The 21,284-nt window shown below is 38.6% G+C and overlaps 1 pseudogene; it reads left to right on the top strand.

Moving 5' to 3' along the window:
• The first annotated feature begins 3,294 nt into the window (after nucleotides 1–3,294).
• Nucleotides 3,295–4,109, top strand: LOC148032989 (ubiquitin-conjugating enzyme E2 22 pseudogene; annotated as a pseudogene).
• Nucleotides 4,110–21,284: the final 17,175 nt, after the last annotated feature.

Raw genomic sequence — 21,284 nt, 5'->3', positions numbered from 1 at the left:
ATGGGTTGGGTTTATGCACGTTTTGCACCATCATTGAGCACTAGCACGGCATGAGGCTCGCTATAGCTATATGTAGTAAATCCTCGTTGCACGTGCACATGAGAGAGCACCTGTCATTGAGCACGCACATTTCTTGCATGCACGATATTTGGAATGTTCATCACAAAGTTAGGAACCTTTGGTTAAGTGTGTAAGGTGGTTGGGAGAGTAGAGGGTCGTGAAGGACACCACCGATTGTGAGATGGGTTGTTGATATCTAGTCAACATCTTGAGGACCATCATTTTCTAGAGTGTTGGTGAGATTATGGGCGGGAGGAGCAGAGAATGTTATATCTTTTTGAAGAGTGTTGAGAGGTGAGGATAAGGATTTAAATAATCAAGGAGTTTTGTTTGCATTTTGCATGACGTAGGGGCACATCTAGATAGGTTAGGCACAATTTCTTCAATGCATTCATAATTTTTTGTGTAAACATCAATTGATTGGTTGCATATCATGGATCCACCTTTGCATATTTTTTCAAATCATGTATGTATGGGCATGAAGTTCTATTCCAAAGCATATACACTTGTTAGGGCACATTACATGAAAAAAGGGTACATGAGAAGAGCTATACAGGTCATTGAAGTTACATGCTTTGTTAAAGATGTTGAGAATCTGTCAATCACACCTTGTGTATGCCCCTTTGTATGGAACAGCTAGGTTAGGAAGATGCGGTTTATTCTAGGAAGAGAGACAGAATCCCATATGCACAGTGGATGTAAAGTGCTACCAAGCTACTCTATAAAATGATGTACTTGACTATCACTTATACACAATATGATGATAATGCAATAGTACTTGTCTCTTTGTGTCAAGTCCCTGTGTCATTGTCAGTCCTACACAAGATTGTGTTTATGAGTTCAAGTCTCAATATTGAAACCTAATTCACTTGTGTAACAGTTGTCTTCTTTGTCAATGTCAACATGAGTAGTATCTTCATCTTCCATCCTCCATAGCTTCCGCCTCTGCCATGCTCTAGATCCCGCATTTATCACATGGTATCAGAGCGCAGCTGAGCATGGCTTAGCATGTTTCAGGTCCTCTCTCTGCTCCCTCAGTCTCTCATAATCTCTATCCAGCTCAGCTCAAGTGTTTGACTTAATCTCCAACTCCATTTTCACTCTCTACCCCTTGGCAGCCATAGCCAACCTGCAACCTACCTCTGTTGGAGGAGCTGGATCTCCACTTACAGGGCATATCTTCACTTGCTTCCTTCTGGGAAAGTGTTCCCCTACTTCCAGAGCTTCTTCTTGACACATCAATCACTGACTTTGGGCAAGCATAGCTTCAGCATTGACAATTTTCTCAACTCTGCCCTATGTCTGCCATAGCCAAACTGGACCTATAGTACTTGGAGCCTCCATATCTTCCTCTACAGACCTTATCTCCTCACGATTTCTTCTATGAATATCTTCTTTAGGTCAGGGCAAAGCCTCCTGGTACATCACAGTCTGACATTGGTCCGTCTATGCTCCAGCATTGCTCAGATTCGTGATTGCTGTCCAGATCTGTGCCTGTGCTGGACTCTACCTCTGCGCTGCGCGATTTACCCTGCGGGCTTAGGGCTTTTGAAGCTTACCCCATAGCCTTGCTTCTCATCAACCAGCACGCCAAATAATCCATCCCACGAGTTGCAGCAGCCCAAAAACCAGTCGGCCTGACTGCAGAAACCCTAAAGCTCCACCATAGCAATGTCAAGTTCAAGCTCATAAACCACTTGAAATTTTCACTCCTATCAAACTATTGGCACTTAGACAAGGCTATTACAACTCAGATCTGAAACTTCCAGCATCAAATCAGTAAAGGAAGATTCGAAGACATCAACACCAAGTCTCAAGCTTCTTCCTCCATTTGGCAAAGCAAGTACTATCACTCTGATCTGAGTATTTATTCAGTGTTCAGCAAGATTTTACCAGCAAGGAGGGGACACAAACAACGGGTTCATCAAGCAAAGGATCGGCATCAAGAATCACCATCTTCAACTCTAGTATCCCTTGATACTTAAGAGTGTTGATTTAACACTATTTTCACTTGTGTTTTTTAACACATTGAAGATCAATTTGGTTGCCACTTACTCACACATTTGAAGCAGATTCTTGGTCATATCTATGATAACCAAGAAGATTTCTATGTGGATACACTTCATGAAAAGTAATATGACTTGTGTTGCTTATCTACACTACATAGAAGATTTTTGTGATCTACTTGCAGAGAGACATGGAGTTGCTCATACTAAAGTACAATCAATGATTCCATCTAAAGTTTTTGAAGACACTCCAGTTACCTTGGCCATCATGAAGAATGAGATGTCTTTGCTTGAGGGGGACAAAGACATGGACATGAAGACTAAAGTTGCAAGCAAAGTCAAAGAAGAACCAGACCAAGAAGACCATAAGATCAAAGAGCAAAGGAAGAAGGACAATAAGAAGATCAGCCATGAAGACCAAAAGACCACATCATTCAAAGCTGAAGAACCAAAGATGAAAGACAAGAAGATTTTCCATGTTGACAAAGAAATAGCATATGCTGAAAAAGACCACAAGGGCCTATCGGTCCTTGTCTCTCATTTTCTGTTTTAAAAGCATTGTACCTGCCTTAATGTTCCTTTCATAAGCTTTGTAAACTCCTCATGTAGCCTTGTACTACAGCCTCTGTACACTTTGTGAGGCCCCTGTTACAGCCTCTGGATGTCCACCATGTTTATGGTACCCATACTTAGCCTTTTCTGCGACAGCCTCTGGTGTTTTTGCCATGTTTGTGGTATGCCCACACTTTGCAGGTATTGCTCTCACTAAAGCCTCTACACACTTTGTACTTTCAGGTTGTGATTGAGGAGGGGTGTTGAGAATCTGTCAATCACACCTTGTGTATGCCCCTTTGTATGGAACAGCTAGGTTAGGAAGATGCAGTTTATTCTAGGAAGAGAGACAGAATCCCATATGCACAGTGGATGTAAAGTGCTACCAAGATACTCTATAAAATGATGTACTTGACTATCACTTATACACAATATGATGATAATGCAATAGTACTTGTCTCTTTGTGTCAAGTCCCTGTGTCATTGTCAGTCCTACACAAGATTGTGTTTATGAGTTCAAGTCTCAATCTTGAAACCTAATTCACTTGTGTAACAGTTGTCTTCTTTGTCAATGTCAACATGAGTAGTATCTTCATCTTCCATCCTCCATAGCTTCCGCCTCTGCCATGCTCTAGATCCCGCATTTCTCACAAAAGATTGTTCTAAAATCAAAAGTATGACACGATTCAAAGAAGGGGGTGGTCTAGCTCTAGAAGAACTTGCTATTGCTAGGGATGCAAAATCAATCACTTTCAGTGTTGAGTTGTTAGGTAAATTTGGAGGAGTGTTTCCAAAAATGGCACAAGAAAGGCACGGAAAAACTATTAACAAGGTTATAGTTGGAGCCATTTCACAAGCAGGCATTAAAGAAGCAAACTTGAGAGCTGTGGCTATTACAATTGGTCCTCGTTTGAATTTGTGCTTATAGGTTACTTCATGACAAAAAAAATTCATCCAAATATTTCCAAAAATGGAGAAATTTGTGTTAACACTCTGAAAATGGATTGGAAGCCTACACTTGGGTTGCGGCATGTTCTCTTAGTGGTAAGGTGCTTGTCAATAGAGCCATTCCCAGAGTCAATTTTGAATGAAGAGGCTAGAAAGATGCTGATGGAAGATTATGGAGGCTATGCCAAACATGCAAGGATAATGACAAGCATTCATGCCATGAAACCAAAAGCAAAGAGCAAGGGAATTATTGGTGAATCAACAGCAGTAAACACATGACCTGGAGAGGACCTTAGTGCTCATGAGACTCTTATAATTCAGAGTCCTCATAAAGAAAACAATGTTGTAGATGGAGGAGTTGTGGTAAGCGTTGAGACACAAACGGTTTATTCAGCCATGTTAAGCCGAAAGAGTGTTGAAGGTGATCTAAACTCTAGTAGAGTGCCTGTGGACAAAAAGAAGCTGAAGGCTTCACTTCTAGATCATAGTCTTGAGCTAGGTGTGAAAGTTGCATCACGGAACAATGGCAGCTTCTTGAAGTGAGATTGCGGGCAAACGGCGCATTTGGCATCACAAGGAACTTTCAATCGTTCCCCACATAGGCAATTTGGTGAAATATAGGAAATTCTCCAATATTTCCTATGTAGACAAGTACGTATTCCCCATCTATAACCAGGAAATTGCATTCCCTACATCTTATAATAGGGAATATAGAGCATTCCCTACATTTCTTTGAAAGTCCCTATGTTCCCTACATCTTATAATAGGGAATATAGAGCATTCCCTACATTTCTTTGAAAGTCCCTACGTTCCCTACATCTTATAATAGGGAATATAGAGCATTCCCCACATTCCTTTGAAAATCCCTACATAAGGAATTATAAGGATGTGATTCCCTACTTTTATGTAAGAGGGAATTAAAGGTAAAATGAGGATAAGATAAAGATGATGTTTATCACAATTCTCTATTTCTCAATTCAAGTTGATAATGATGGTTTCGAGAAGGTAAGGACGAAGGTCACAAGAAGCTCTAAACCACTTACTATATAGAAAGTTCACATTATAACTAGGAAGATTACTAACCAAACTAGGAAGAATGTAGAATTTTCTAGTTATAACTAGATAATTTTGCCATCACTAGTCTCTTCTAACTAGTAACATCCTTTTCCTAGATAGTATCTAGAAAATTGAAGCCCTATCTAGCAACATTATCTAGCAAGTTATTGTATAACTAGTAATAATATCAACCTAATTAGAAAATTTTACTTTTTACTAGTAATAACTAGCAAGTACTATCCTCTAACTAGGGAATTATAGATATTCTATCAAGTTAACTTGGAACTCATGATTTTTCTAGGTATAATTAGTAAATAAATATTCATTGATTAGGCATTTACATTTGTATAATACTTACTCACAGCTAAGCTTTTCACATTGACACAAAAGCAAGACCACAATTGTTGAAAGGTAATCACAATAACAAAAAAGAAAATTAAAAGAAAGATGTTTAGTACACATGAATAACACAAACTGTGTGGCCCCAACAATAGAGTCATTGCATTTAGCAACAATAACACTTACAATGTTGAGCAAAGTACATGGCCACATTGACCAAGCATATATCATGGCTATGACATCCATCTTATTGCAAAGCTCATGATTATATTAGTGAGAAAAAAGCATATTGCACCAATGGATTAAATAGAAACTCCACACACTAACATCATATTCCGTACTTTCCAAATGAGCAACAAGAGCAAACATTCAAAGTGCATGGCAAGAAAACCACACAATCATATATACCCCATCATGAAAATTAGATAGCCATATTAAAAAGGAAAGCACATTACCAAGTGCATGACCATATTGGTCATGGAAGTGCACATGGAAAAAAATAACCACCAAGGCAAAGCGCGTAGCCATATTGAGAAAAAGCTAAATTGCATTGCCCAAAACATGTGGCTATAGAAAATGAAGCAAACTACATTGCTAGTTGTATGATGAAATATTATCACCTTTCAAACTAGCACTAAACTTATAAACTTCATGTCTTAACACAAAAATATAAGTACCAAGGATTCTAGTGATTGCCAACTATTGTAGCTAGCTCTATGTGGAAGCTTGCAACATGATAGATGGGAAGCTACTTTAAGGTTCACTATGAGGTGACTTGAATAACAAGAAGGCTACACCTAAATAGCCTTACAAGGGTGGAAGTATATTACCTTTACAAAGAACTAGTGCTCCAAAACAAAGAAATCCTCATTGGATATTCTCATTTTATTAGGGTTTGAAGTTGAGAAATTCCATAGAAAAGTATCGATGGGAGCATATCAAATTCTCACCAATCTCAAAGGTAGGTGAAATAATTCAAACAATGTAGAAACTCTTGCAAATTCTCAATGGAACATTGGAAGTGCATCATAATAAAAGGAAAACACAAGAGGAAAAGAAGAACAAATTAAGATTGGAAAAATTTTGAATTTATCTTTTGAGAAAAAATAAGAGAGCTAAAAGAAAAGCATGCTTTTTGTGCTAAGAACATGCTCAACAAGGCCAATATTAAAATAGAGCACTATAAAAAGCAAGGAGGGGAGGAAAGCATGTTGGGCTATTCTCTCCTATACATCTTAAACCTTCCATGTTGGGTAAAAAACCATAGGTTTGAATCTCTACAAGAGAGGCTGAACCCCTAGAGGATCTTAATGTACTCTCCATGAGGATTTCAATCATGCTATGCATTTGGCAATTCAAAAATTATGATGTGTGCAATCTTGTGTAGCAACTTCTCCTATAGGCACCTATTTGGCTAGTATCATCTTGTGGTCATAACAAACATCAAGTGTAACATCCATGACAAGTCTATTTATGCTACCCTCTAATCCCTCCTAACTTGCTCTAGCCCTTAGTCCTATAAGTCAAGCCTTAAAGGTAATTCAAAGCTCCCAAAAATCTTGGAACAACTCAAGAAAATTCATGAGCACTATCATATCCCTTTTCTACCCTTAGAAATAATAGACACATGAATTTTTAGCAAGACCATTCATATATACTTGTGAAGATCATATCCCAACGACTATATTTATGGCCCCAAAAAACATTATTACGAATATTTTAAAATTACTCTATGAAATTATCATTTTGTCTAATTATAACAAATATTTTGAAATTATTCTCTAAAATTACTGTTTTTCATGGAACAATCTTACAAAATTTTTATCGTTGTAGTTCAAGCCATTGGCATTTCCATCCCAATATGCCTTAGCATCCTATAAGATGCCAAAATACTCACTAGTGGGTTGGGATCCCATGATCTTTTAGGAGATAGGTGTTTTTTATTACATGAGTGCTTGAGAAGGCAAAAGGCCAAGTGACCCTATTATATAGGATACCTTTAATGCTGAGGGAAGCTGTTCATGGCTCCAAGTTAATAAGTTCCCTACTGTGTGTTGTTGACAGAAGTAGTGTAATCACATACAACCCAATCTTATGGGGTTGGAAGCTCATATCCTAGGCTAGACAATTGTTTTCTCTGTAGGGAGATGGATTTTATACTACTTCATGGAATTTTGTTTTTATATATTATCTTTTGTGCAATAGAATGTTGTTTTTCAAAGTGTTTGTCATGTGCTAGATGTTGTGTTAATGGACCCTATGTAACATGATAATAAAAGGAAGCTACTTTTTTATGTTGTAATAGTATGGTACCTTTGCTAATTAGATAAGTAAAATAAATCCCATCAAGGAACGTGAGAATACCTCAATCCTAATGACCAATCATCTATGGCTAGATCGACCTAATAATTTGGGTAGCTTTTCTAAACATTAGATGGAGTTATTAATACATGATCCTCCAAATTCAGTAGGATATATATGAGGCTCAACTTCATTTTTGGGGGGCTAATGTGAGATGATGCCTTATCGACAAGGGGATCAACATTTTATTCTCTTCCACTTCTCACTCTCTTTGAACCAAGTGCCAAGGTCATTCACCTTCTTATGTGCAACCAAATGGTGCGAAGCTGCAGAGCAAGAAGGATGCAGTTCCTGCTGTATATGTTGATTGCCTCCAGATTGTCGCCTCCAAATTGCTGAGCTTTGCAACCTCATCCAGAGTTTGGAACGTACCATACATCCATAAGCCGGTTGACAACAGATTATTCAAAGGCAGTATAGGTTGGTTGTATCTTTTGAGAAACTTTGCTACAATCTTCATTCTCAAGGTGTGCCAGTGGCCAATATTAAATGAAGATCATTGTAACTTCAGTTATGCTTTTGCATGTCTTAGACATTGTGGATTTATGCAGCTATTGTGACTTGTACATTCATAGTCTATCATTCCTTTGTCAACATGGTGGTCATTTAATTCACTTTCAAAGTTCATGTTTTGGAGGTAGATATATTTTTTGTCTTATGCTATTGAAGAGTTTGTCTTATAGAGTACTTCTTTGAGCACGCTTGATTTTTGAATTTAGGAACTTTGATGTCATTGAGACATGAGATGATCATTCAGCTTCAATCAGTGCAGCAAAATTTTCTTATGGTGGTTTCAATTTGCTGAGTGACATGGAGTAAGCAAGGGGCTTCCTATACCATTAAGAAGACACTTGGTCTTCCAATTCTTTGCCAACAATAACTTACCAATATTGTGCAAGTAGAGAGGCAACTAGTAGATGTATTTGATGAAAGTGTATGAAAGTTTTCTAGAGCTATCTGGGGTTGTGACTAATGTGAGCAAAAGCAAGCTCATTTACCTAAGATTGAATGAGTTAGCAAAGTTGCTAAGGGATCTAGGCTTCCAAGTAGTAAAATTGGAGCTGTAGTTGCTTGATTCTAAAGAATTTGGGTGTTTTCAAGATTTTTAGCATCAGACCTTAATTACTGAGCATATGATGGAGGAATTTATTTGATTATCTTGTACATTATGTATGTTGTGAGTCAAGTAACATGTAATAGTGTGACAAAAAAATACATGCACAGGAAAGGCCTAATTTTGGCATCATGAATCCAGTGAGATTAATGAAGGTTGAAGATCCATAGCCTAGATTATCATATAAGACACTAGAAGTGAAGTAGGACTCTTGTTTCACCGTGGAATATGCCTCCTGGCATCAATGATCCTAATGTGATTGAGTTCCTAGTCAATGTATAATTCTCTCTCTTCTTGGTTACAGCCTTTATATGCAAAGAACGTGGGTGCTTTGCAAAGGAATGGAGCTAAGAAGTGCCCAAGGAGAAAAGAGTGAAGATAAGGAAGAACTTCATGCAACATAGTCACAAAAGAAGTAAAAAGAAAAAAGCTCATAGATTGAGAAGGGTAAATCCAAGAAAACAAACAACCCTCAAAAGGAGGAACCCAAATCCTAGAGATGTCAAAGTTAAAGCAAGATGGAAACAAAGAAATTACTTTCATAAAACTTTTCATAAAACCCAAATTACTTTCATAAAACTTTTCAAATCATAAGTGAGGTTGGAAAAACTTAAAGCTTGAAATGAATAATAGAGAAAGATTAAAAGATGGAGTGCCATCAATGTTATGCAAAAAATTAAAAGAGATATGTTCAAGATAATAATTAGGAATATTATTTGAGTCCTTGAATATTGATGAGTTAACTACACTTTTATAATAACATACCAACAATGGATCGTTAGGTTACTTGTTGATATTTAAAGGTGCCAATGTCAACAACTTGTGCTTAGGCATGCCCTTTATCAAGAGAGCATGCATATGTTTGGGTTGGGGGCTTTATATGCTAGTAAGTTTATAACACTCCTTTACGATTGTTCATATCTATCATAGGCCAAGTAACATGCATGTGTTTGGGTTGGGGACTTAATTACTGAGCATATGATGGAGGAATTCATTTGATTATCTTCTACATTATGTATGCTGTGAGCCAAGTGACATGCAATAGTGACCAAAAATACATGCACAGGAAAGGCCTAATTTTGGCATCATGAATCCAATGAGATTAATGAAGATTGAAGATCCATAGCCTAGATTATCGTATAAGACACTAGAAGTGAAGTAGGACTCTTTTTTCCCACATTGTAACTAGGGAAATGGCCAACAATTAGAGAGGGATGGTCAATGCCAGCTTGAGTTGATCCAGACCACCTATAGGTGGATACACCTGAATTTGTGTGTTATCTTAAAGATAACAACTAAAAAAATTTAATGACGCCCTTTATGTAGTGATTAATGCATGGTTTTCAGTTTAACAAAATAAGGAGAATTTCAGTGATTCAGGATTTCAAAGGTGTGCTGAAGCTAAGGAGTTGTTAATGTTAGAAGTTAGTGTTTATGCATCTCCTCTCTTGAGGATATTTGTCCCTTTGAATTGCTGTCAATAGGAATTCCGAGTGCAGGAGAATCAAGCTCACGGTTCTTTGGCACCATGCAAATTGCAGAACCCAATCAGCATGCCTTTGAAAGTTCGAAGGTGAAGTCACAAGGTCAAAATTATCACCACCCCACCTCAAGTGAACTAGGGTACCCTGAGGTGCATGCAGGTGGAGGTGGAGTGGGGTTGAGACATGATTTGAATCATGCCAATCCTTCCTGCATTGACTTCATAAAGAGTTTCGACTCAAGAACACGTTATGATGACAAAAGTACAGATGTTAATGGCGAGGAGCTATCCAGTTGTGGGCTGGATCTTTATGCCAGGGATGCAAAAAGAAGATGGCTCTAATCCTTACAAGGAAGTGAGCTCATTCCTTTACACAGAGTTTAATCTTGTCATTTGAATGAATATGTACTTGGAATGGGCAGAGATTAATGATGCATTTGCTTACCTTTCCAATTCAACGTCTTAACTTTGCAAGAATGTAGTGTAGCTCCTGAAGCGGTTTTACTCTGCGCCTTAGCAGTATTTTGTTGACTAACTTGTGGGGTATGATTGCTGGTGCAGATGGTGGAGCTTCTGGTCCGAATGGACTGTGCCGATTGTGAGAGAAGTGTGAGAAAGGCCCTAGTTAACCTCAAAGGTACAGGCAGTTTGTTCACTTTAATATGTTATGCTACATGTGAATGTAAAGAGATTTAAAGCAGTCTGCTTGCGATTGACTTTTTTTTGCTTAGAGGAATGGCCTGTTATTCAGGATGAATGAAAGATGCAAGAAAAATTAATGCATACTCACAATGATGGAGTGTGTCAAGGAGACATTGATATTCACAAGTAGGTTGGAACCTGCTTATGGCAAAGAACTCTTTAATCTACATTTAGGACTTGGGTTTTGTGTATGATTTTATCTGAGCAGGTACTATCTCCCAGTTACGTGTTTTATTACTCAATATCAGATTCTCTAAGAATCTTCAAAAGCAGGGATTCTTTTCTTTGGGCTCTAGGAGAACCATCCAATGCTAGCCTTTGCAAAGAGGAGAGAGCAGTAGGAAGGATCAAGACAGATCTTTTAACTTCTCCTCCTCCATTCTTTCACAAAGCCAAGAGGACTGCAGTAGAGTTCTCCTTCCCTTTGTCTACACCCTTCTTTCATTCTGTGTAGCCCACTCCTCTGCCCTCTTGTTCATCCCTTCTAGGCTCTCTCCTTGCCTTAGGACCAGGGTCGTGAGCCTTTGTTCTTGGTCTTCCTGTTCTCTAACCAGTTTTTCTTGTTCTTCTTTTTTGTAGTTCAGCTGATCGGTCAGGGACTCAATCTCGTTCTGTTGCTGCTCCATGTTTTGTTTTCTTTCCTCGTCCCTAGCATTGAGCTCAGCCATAAGCGCTTCGACTCTGGCGGTTTTTGCAATGAGCTCCTCATATTGCATGATCAGGAGCTTGTGTTCTCTCTGCATTTTCACAAGTTCCTGTGTTTCATTGTCTAGTAGCTGCCTCCAGTGCTCTTCCCTGTCGTCCCTAGCCTTCACTTCTTGCTTGAGATCTGAGATCTCCCTTTGTTGCATGGCTATCATTCTAGTTTTGTCAAGAAAAAAGATTTCCTGATTTTGAGGAGTTGATTGCTCTTCTAATTTCTGAGGAGCAGAGAAATGGTGGTGCATCTTCTTCAGGAGGAACTTCAAAAGAAGCTGTCTTCTACTCAAATGCTGGAAGAGGTAGAGGCAGAGGTAGAGGAGGCCGATTTGGAGGCCGTGGTAGAAATCAGAATATGCAGCAAACTCAAGAAAACCAGTCCTATGGAGGAGGACGTGGTAACTCTAGAGGTAGGGGGAGCCAAAGAGGTGGTGGTGGATGGCAAAGAGGCCAAAATGTAAACAGTAATGTTGAATGCTACTACTGTGGTAAAATGGGTCATATGGCTAAAGACTGCTATAAAAAGCAGAATGACATCATGAATGGAAAACTGCAACAAGAAAATTATGCATCTTCTAGTAGACAGGGTGATGACAGAAATGAGCATTTGTTTATGGTGCAGCACATGAACAATTCTGTGACAAGTGCAGAAGAAAGCAATGATGTGTGGTATGTTGACTCAGGTGCATCAAACCACATGACAGGTCATGCAGAATGGATGGGGGATGCAAGGAAAATGGAAAAACCAGGATTTGTGGAGACTGGTGATGATACTGCACATCCTATTGTGCAGATTGGAAAAATTCCTTTGTCTATGCAAGATGGGAAAAAGAAATACCTGTCCGATGTATTTCATGTCCCGAATATCACCAAGAATCTGGTTTCTGTTGGTCAAATGGTTGAGCAGGGCTTGCAGGTCACATTTAATCCTCATGGATGCTTTGTTGAGGATATGAAAAATAAAGGTCGCTTGATAGCAAAAGGAAAAAGAAGGGCAGAATGTTTACGTTGGATGCAGACATGTCTGAATTGAGTGCAGCAATGTTTGCACATGGGACCGGTGTAGTTGCAGATATTGATATCTGGCATAAACGCATTGGTCATGTTAATGTACAGCGACTTAAATCAATGCAAGCCCAAAATATTGTTGCAGGATTGCCTAAATTCAAGGTTGTAGAAATGCATAAGGTATGTGAAGCCTGTCAGTTTGGAAAACAGGCAAGGAAACCATTTCCTAGACATGTTCAAGAGAGTAAGAAGCCATTGGAATTAATCCATAAAGATGTGTGGACTACTAAAGCTGCATCTCTTGGAGGCTGACATTATTTTGTCACTTTTATTGATGACTATAGCAGAAAAGTTTGGGTGTATTTTATGAAAAAGAAAAGTGAAGTTTTTGGGCATTTCAAAACTCTTAAAGCTATGGCTGAAAAAGAAACAGGTCTGCAGATAAAATGCCTAAGGTCAGATGGAGGGGGAGAGTACCTCTCAAATGAGTTTGCAAGGTTTCTGCAGGAGCATGGCATAAAGCAGCAATATTCATGCAGTCATACCCCACAACAAAATGGAATTGCAGAAAGGAAAAACAAGCATATTGGAGAGGTATCTCATGCCATGCTCAATCAAAAAGACTTGCCAGATTTTTATTGGACTGAAGCAGTTGCTACAGCAGTCTATATAATGAACAGGACTCCCACTGCAGCAATACATGGAATGACTCCAGAGGAGAGGTATACTGGTAGGAAACCAGATATTTCTCATTTCAAAAATTTTGGTTGCATTGCCTATGTACATGTGCATCCAAGTTGGATCCAAAAGCTGAGAAGTGCATCTTTATTGGTTACTCTCTGCAGCAAAAAGGGTATAGATGCTATAACCCTTCTACTCGTAAGTTTACAGTGAGCAGAGATGTTGTTTTTGATGAGATGAGTAGCTGGTATAAACCAGTAAATGTGATTGATGATATAGATGCACAAAATGGTAATGCTGCACAGAATTCACAGCAGCAGTCACAAAATATTAGTGGACCTGGAGTGTCCTCTAGCAGTGGTTCACATTCTTCGCCATGGATAGGCAGATTGAGATCAGGAGAATCTTCTCAAAGCAATGCAGATAGTGGTATGCAGGTATCACGAAAAGGAAAAGAGAAGGTTGATCAGCCCATGTTTGATGTGAATGCAGGTCACTCTTATGTGGATGGTGAATCCAGTGGCTCAGAACAGAGCATTGATGATAAGTTGGGTATTCCTTCTATTGTTACATCTGGAGTAAGGAAGACCAGGGATGTTTTGAGAGAACCTGGGAGTGAACCTATTTTGCGCAGGTCTACGAGAGCTAGGTATCCTATGGATAGGCTGAAATATGATGGATTTACAGCCATTCACTATGCATATATGGTCAAAGTGATACAAGAACCAGAACCCACTTCTTTTGAGCAAGCCATGGGAAAAGAAAAATGGGAGAAAGCCATGGATGAAGAAATGGATGCCTTGGAAGCAAATGCTACATGGGAATTGGTACCTTTGCCTAAAGGTAAGAATGCAATTGGCTGTAAGTGGGTTTATAAGGTGAAGCACAATGCAGATGGTTCTGTGAACAGATACAAGGCAAGATTAGTAGTCAAGGGGTATGCACAAACATATGGCATTGACTATGAAGAAACATTCAGTCTGGTTGCAAGGATGGCAACCATAAGAGTAGTCATTGCTATGGCTGCATCAAAGGGATGGTCTTTACATCAGATGGATGTAAAGAATGCCTTCTTGCATGGTGATTTGCAAGAAGAGGTCTATATGGAGCAGCCACCAGGTTATGTGCATGATGTTCATCTTGAGTTTGTTTGCAGGTTGAAGAAAGCCTTGTATGGCTTGAAGCAAGCACCTAGAGCATGGTCTGACAAGATAGGACAGTATCTTTTCACTATTGGCTTTCAGATTTCCAAGGCAGATTTCTCACTTTATGTGAGAAAAACAGAGAAAGGTATTATGCTACTTGTCATTTATGTTGATAATTTGATTATGACAGGTGACTGTGATGAAGATATCCTTCATGTGAAAATGCTATTGAAGCAGAAGTTTGAGATGAAGGATTTGGGAGAGCTGCATTATTTCTTGGGCATTGAGGTGATTAGATCACCAAGTGGGATACAGCTCTTGCAGAGACAGTATGGATTGGACATGCTGTCCAAATATGGGATGACAGGCTGTAAGCCTATTTCAGTTCCTTTGGAGCAGAATGTGAAGCTGAGCACAGATGCAGGTGAGCTTCTGGAAGACCCTACTATGTACAGATACATAGTATGAAGTTTGATTTATATGACTATTACCAGGCCAGATTTGAGCTATGCTGTTGGATTGGTAAGTCAGTTTATGCAGGCTCCAAGGAAATCGCATTTGGATGCGGCTAGACGCATACTCAGGTATGTGAAGTCCACATTGCAGTATGGACTATTTTATGAGACTGGGGTTCAGATACAGTTGCATGGATACACTGATGCTGATTGGGCTGGTAGCATTTCTGATAGACGTTCTACCAGTGGATATGTGTTCTCTTTTGGGAGTGCTGCAGTCACTTGGAGCAGCAAGAAACAGCCTACAGTTGCCTTGTTGAGCACAGAGGCTGAGTATAGGGGCGCAGCAATGGCTGCATGTGAGGTAGCTTGGTTGCATAAGCTACTTTATGATATGCATCAGTCTACAGATGGGCCAGTTGTCATTTATTGTGACAACATGAGTAGTATACACTTGGCAAATAACCCAGTCTATCATGCTAGAACAAAGCACATTGAGGTGCATTATCACTATGTGCGGGAGAGGGTTTTACTAGGTCTTATTGATCTAGTTTATGTCAGCACAGAGGATCAGGTAGCTGACATATTCACGAAGGCATTGGGCACAGAGAAGCTGCGCAAGTTGAGAGACCTGCTTGGTGTGCACGAATTGGGATTGAGCTCGAGGGGGAGTGTTGAGATATCGAGCTCCACTCATGATATGCCAGGGTGACCGTTGTGCATTTATGTCACTCACTTGTCAGTTGTTGCAGATGCGGTTGGTACACTGCCCATGAATAATAGCTACATGATAGCTATCCTTATCTACTCTAGTTCGTGGCTCGGTTAGTATGCCACCTTAGTTAGTTGAGTTTGGTTTGAGACCCATATTTAGGGTTCTTCTATTTCTTTGTATGAGTGTTCTTTTTTGGCTTCCACAACTAAGAAGAGGAAAACTGTTTTTCAGCCTCCACCTCTGTGTGTATTCCCCCATTGTGCAAACAACAAAGCTACAAGTGAGACTCCTTCCTTCTCTCCCACAATCTTGACAGACATAAACTTAGACACTGATTGTCACACAAGTGAATTAGGTTTCAAGATTGATACTTGAACTCATAAACACAATCTTGTGTGTGGACAATGACATTGACACTTTACTGAAAAGAAAAGAGTACTATCATTGCATTAAGAAAAGGAAGTAAGTACAATGCTTTATATGAAAGTAGTAAACTGCAATAGGCTCCACTGTGCATATGGGATAGGTAAGCCTGCATGTCCTTAGCCCTGAAGCTCCATACAAAGAGGCTGTCAGTAAGTGTGATTGTCTGAATCTCAACAACGATCGCGATTGGTAGTATAAACTGCCACAAATGAAGAAACATTACAAACACTGACTAGACTCCAAATAGCAAAATACACAGGCCACTCATATCCATTCATAGTACAAACCTAACATATCTTATGTCAATCATGGGATTTTGGCCCTGATAGTTGTCCTCTTTAGAAAAAGTGAATTTGAGAGAACCTATCATACCCGTCGGAGTATGGATCAACTTGAAAATTTGCTCACAATATGCTCTTATTTAGTGGACAAAACCCAAGGAGCGTGAGGTAGTTGCAAGCGACTATCAACACTTGACTATGGACAAAGCGCCTTCATATTGCCTACCTCATTCAAATCCATTCGTGCCCCTACAGTGTCTCTCTTTCCTATGATATGTTCCTATAGTAAACTGCCCACATTTTTAAAAATATACATGGGATCCAACCAGTGGTTGATCTATAAGTGGGTCCAATACAACAACTCGTAGAAAACCGAAAACCATCACATTCTGTTTGGATGCGACTCCGTGTGGACCATTGCTTTGGGCATTCATTCATACTGGAGGTCATCCAATTTCATGTAATAATAATGAGGTATTTATATTCTATATGTAGAGAGTTAGCTTCATCGCTCTTTTTTGTATTTGCATTTTCTAGAAATAATGATATTCATTGCATTTGACTTACTTTTGTTAAACCACTTAACTTTAGGAGAATGATGCAAACACAATGTATGCAAATTTTGTAAGGGAGAGCCTATCAAAGAGTGAAAATAACATAATAAAATTGAATGTAAGTATTTTTTATCAAGTTGATATCAATACATGCATCTTAAGGTGACATTATCAAGTAAAATAGTTAATACGCTTAAGATGGTGATTTGGTATATTTTGAAGGCTGAAAAAAATAGTAAGGTGCCTCCAGATTGTCTTCATAAGACAAATACACATTGTTCAAATGTAAGTTTGTTTTTTATTTTATGCATGTTTCTTATAGCAATACATTAGTTTTGTTTAACCTAAAAATTTTCATAGATAATATTATTTTGCATCTTAGGTTTGTGCAACCTCAAAGATTGGAGTCAATATAGATAATGAGTCTAAACAATGAAAAAGTGAAAGCTTAACTCTCAATATCGTTGATTGGAGTCAATATCGTTGATTTTTTGCTAGCTAAAAATTAAGTATCTGTGAGAAAAAGTGAAAGCTTAACTCTCACACTTCATGATGTCAATATACTTGAGTGATTTGTTACAATTACAAACATATGACAATTTATGCTATGTGATAATTTTTCTCTCAATTTTATCATGAAGATTGGAGTCAATATCGTTGATTTTTTGCTAGCTAAAAATAAAGTATCTGTGAGAAAAAGTGAAAGCTTAACTCTCACACTTCATGATGTCAATATACTTGAGTGATTTGTTACAATTACAAACATATGACAATTTATGCTATGTGATAATTTTTCTCTCAATTTTATCTTCATTTACTCTTGCATTTTTTACATTCTTAAGTTCTAAATAAAAAAGTGATTTGTACTCTTTATCGTAATTGACATGCCATTGTTCTTATGATAAATTTGTTATAGTGCATGTAATATATTTATTGAAAGTTAGATGCTTTATAAAGCAAGACTAAGATTTACTAAAAAGTGCACCCAGCTACCTTTCCGATAAGGTTTTGTCAATATTAAAAAATTGCATCTATATAGTGACATCTCCATATAGCAAAATTTTGCCCATATAGAAAAAGTATATTATCTATATAGTCATATATATCTATATGGTGAAAATCCGATATTAAAAAATATTATCTATCTAAGAGCATTTTCTCAATATAAGAAATAAAAGCCTATACAAAAAAATATTACCTATGTAGGCACTTTTGCGACATAGGAAAAAAATGCCTATGTAGGAAAATATTATCCATCTAGCAATTTTTTTTAGGCATAAGAAAAAAAATGTCTATGCAGTGAAGAATTTCCTATCTAACTTATATAGGAAGAGTGCCCTTTTCCCTAGTTCAGAAAATTCCTAGATGTATGTATTTCTAGCTAGTAAATTAGGTAGGAAATCTTTTTTTTCCCTATCTAGACATTCATCAAAAGCTCCTTGTGCCTCATCATGTGCACTAGCTTCACCACCATAGACCATCGTCGATTCCATCACCATCCCGCAGAGAATTACCTCGTAACATCCCTCTGAGAAGTAACTCTCATGATGATCATAAGCCAGTGATCATCATCTGCATGCCCTCCAGTGCTACATCTCCATGCATTGATCCATATCATACTTATATCGATAATGACAACAAGCATCAAGGACATCTTGATGGAGTGATTAAGGAGATGATCAACGATGACATTAACCCAATGACCACCACCACCAACAACAACAACAACAACAACAGCCACAAGGATGAGGGAAGCTCAAGACTCATCGTCACGATTATACATCAATCATCCTCACCTACGACTTTTCGACCCCTTCAGTAAGTTTTAAGAGAATAGCCACCTCCCAGACTTGAACCCGAAACTAGAAAGTAACCATCAAAACCCAATTATTATTGTGACGTGGACTTGAGGGGTCACTGGATAGAGACATGGGCTTAGGGGGTTCACAAGATAGAAACCCTCTACATCACATGTGGTTAGGGTGAGTTTAAAAATACATTTATCTATAAATGCTCATGGTTTGTGATGAATAGAAAGAAACTCAAACATTGTATGATGTAATTAGAGCATGTTTACAAATATCCTTACTTGTGAATGCTCACAGTTTGTGAGTAGAATCTCAATCATTAATTATTTTAGTGGGGCTAATACTCACCAATGGGCTAATATTTAATATGTTTTTAAATTTATATTCAAAAGTTAAGTAAGTTGAGTTGTAATTATGAGATTTAATATTCGCCCACATTTCCAAGGTACATCAAGGTTATGAAACCTCTTTCACCATTCTTATGAAAGAAATTTTTTAAAAATAAGTTAAATTTGCCCCAACATTTATAAATATGAGTATACATAAGATATTCGTGAGAATATTTAAAGTTTATATTAAATATCGTGGAGTACACTCCACATAGGCTAGATAATAACCAAATAACAACGTTGTAACAACCAACTTCTTGATGTGGCCACTAGCAGCCTTGTTTCTATAAAGGAGTCAAACTCTGTTGGAAGATGTAGAGCTTATTAGCCTGTGTCTTGTGCAGCAGTCCACATTGGTAGAGACACCGAGCACCATCTTCTTTCCAGAGAGCTCCTCTTGCCTACTCTCCTTTCTTAGCCCTCTGTCATACTCGTAACCAGTCCACTGACATGTCACTTCCAACCCTCTCAACCTTGCCATGAGTTGCTCCACTTTGTCCCCATGTCACTTGCTTGGGTCACCTTATGATGATGCCTTGATGCACCTTGAATTCCTCCCCTACATAGTGCCAATGGAATAGTTGTTCCAAGTTGTCTCTAGTATCCTAGTCCAAGTCAATCATACTAATCAAGCCCTTCTCAATTATTTGTACTCCTCTTCTATAACATACACATAAAGCGGCTTGATTCTAAAATCCACCCAAAACCTTTTGTTGGACTCGTCACGGAGGATGTGCTAACTTGGGTGGATCATTTTGATAACATTCCAACTATCACCAATGGCCAGATGAGGGCAAGGTGAAGGAAGCTCGCATAGTACTAGAAGGCATTGTTACAACCTAGTTTATCCAATAGCTTGATGAAGGTAAGGGTAACTGGGACTTACTCAAATCATTATTGATTCAAAAATTTTCTCACCAAATTTGACCTAATCTACCCTGCAATATCTCAATACTGCCCTCAAATAACAACATTTAGAACCCATGGCCTAGTTTCTGTGAAAGTGAATCAGCTCTTGCTTCCCACAGACCCTATCATGTCTAAAAAGAGAAAGATTTTTCTCTTGTGGCATTGTCTTCGACATGATATCTCCAAATGTGTCCGCAACCAAGGGCCCACTTTACTCCATGTGGCCATGTAGATTGTGTAGTGAATAGAAGATACAATTCAACTTGATGCATCTACTGTAGTACTTTCATAACCTACCATACAATGGCCTGTAGGGGAATGAAATCCTATCTTTATGGAGATCAACATCTAGCATCATGCGCAACTCAATCCCGGGAGAGCTCTAGATCACCAAATGCTCAAATTAATCCTCCTTCAGTGAGATCTACCTGATTGAGATTTACAAGGATGACTGAAATATTTCTAGTGCAACATTTATGGCCACATTCATCAGCATTATGCAACCCAACAACATCAAAATGCTAAAATCTAGCTGGCTAATGCTGCTGCTATCGCAGAGCTACTGGAAAACATCTAGGTGGGAGGATGGTGGAAGAGCATCGCCCACATGTTCAAGCCATCGAATCCTCCAAACACATGTTCAAGCCATCGAATCCTCCAAACACATGTTCAAGCCACCGAATCCTCCAATCGCATGGTGTGTTCAATGCTCATTCATGTGGATAACACATCACAAGGGGCACACACTAATAGACTCATGAAGCATAATTGCTTCCATCAGTCACACAAATTAGTTCATCAGGTAGGCATCGCCACAACAATAGCACCTCCAATCACTGCATTGTTTGAGACTAAAATCAAACCTATCACTCACATACACAAGTTCATAGCACACTTCAGGTGGTTCATAAGCATTTCACTCATTCATTATATGTTCTATAGTGTCATTTGTTTCCATTTACTTTAGTTGTGATTGGTTTGTTAAAACTAAGGCTCGATTCACACTTGCACGGTGGACAAAAGGGTGGAAAAGGGGTTGTTTCCACTTACTTTAGTTGTGATTGGTTTGTTAAAACTAAGGCTCGATTCACACTTGCACGGTGGACAAAAGGGTGAAAAATCCCCTTTTCCACCCATCCATGAGGATTTCCCAAGAGTTGTCCGGCATCTCATTCACATTAGTGGTGGACATGGAAAGGAGCCAAAGGAGCTTGGGGGAACAAGGAAAGGAACAAAAGGAACGAAATAAGATGACAGTGATCACTGCATTGCTCACAGGGCCTATGCTTGCTCCCACTATTTTCTACTCACCCCTCTTTTTTTATCATCGACATCACCCCCACATAAGCTTGAGAGTATGTTAGATGACTCTCTGAAGCCCAGCTTGTATGCATGCTTGGGGGAGAACCTTTCCTTTTACCTCATTTAATATTCTAGATGTAAGCAGATGTAAGCAATGGCAGCTTGATAATGGCCAAGCAATGGCAGAAAGGATGTAGCCTGGAAACTTCATAAGGTATCTTAATAATGAAAAGGGTCCACCATATTGTTACAGCTTTATTCATATACAAGATTTGTCATAATATATGTACA

Source organism: Lygodium microphyllum, chromosome 8 (genome assembly GCF_053477565.2).
Source record: "Lygodium microphyllum isolate KBCC chromosome 8, Lygodium_microphyllum_v1.1.10, whole genome shotgun sequence".
NCBI classification, from domain to species: Eukaryota; Viridiplantae; Streptophyta; class Polypodiopsida; order Schizaeales; family Lygodiaceae; genus Lygodium; species Lygodium microphyllum.
Note: the sequence above shows the minus strand (reverse complement) of the source record. Positions and strands in the feature narration are given on the sequence as shown.